The sequence below is a fragment of the Bison bison genome, unplaced genomic scaffold (genome assembly GCF_000754665.1).
Source record: "Bison bison bison isolate TAMUID 2011002044 unplaced genomic scaffold, Bison_UMD1.0 scf7180017864489, whole genome shotgun sequence".
In the NCBI taxonomy this organism is placed as follows: Eukaryota; Metazoa; Chordata; class Mammalia; order Artiodactyla; family Bovidae; genus Bison; species Bison bison.
In genome coordinates this window covers 4,624,610-4,625,172 of record NW_011495048.1, presented here as the reverse complement: position 1 = coordinate 4,625,172, position 563 = coordinate 4,624,610, and positions in this window count along the sequence as shown.

The window sequence follows — 563 nt, the reverse complement described above, 5'->3', positions numbered from 1 at the left end:
AAGGAAGAGATTTCCAGAAAAACATCTATTTCTGCTTTATTGACTATGCCAAAGCCTTTGACTGTGTGGATCATAATAAACCGGAAAATTCTGAAAGAGATGGGAACACCAGACCAACTGACCAGCCTCTTGAGAAACCTATATGCAGGTCAGGAAGCAACAGTTAGAACTGGACATGGAACAACAGACTGGTTCCAAAATGAAAAAGGTGTACACCAAGGCTGTATATTGTCATCCTGCTTATTTAACTTATATGCAGAGTTCATCCTGAGAAACGCTGGGCTGGACGAAGCACAAACTGGAATCAAGATTGCCAGGAGAAATATCAATAACCTCAGATATGCAGATGACACCACCCTTATGGCAGAAAGTGAAGAGGAACTAAAAAGCCTCTTGATGAAAGTGAAAGAGGAGTGTGAAAAAGTTGGCTTAAAACTCAACATTCAGAAAACGAAGATCATGGCATCTGGTCCCATCACTTCATGGGAAATAGATGGGGAAACAGTGGAAACAGTGGCTGACTTTATTTTTTTGGACTCCAAAATCACTGCAGATGGTGAGTT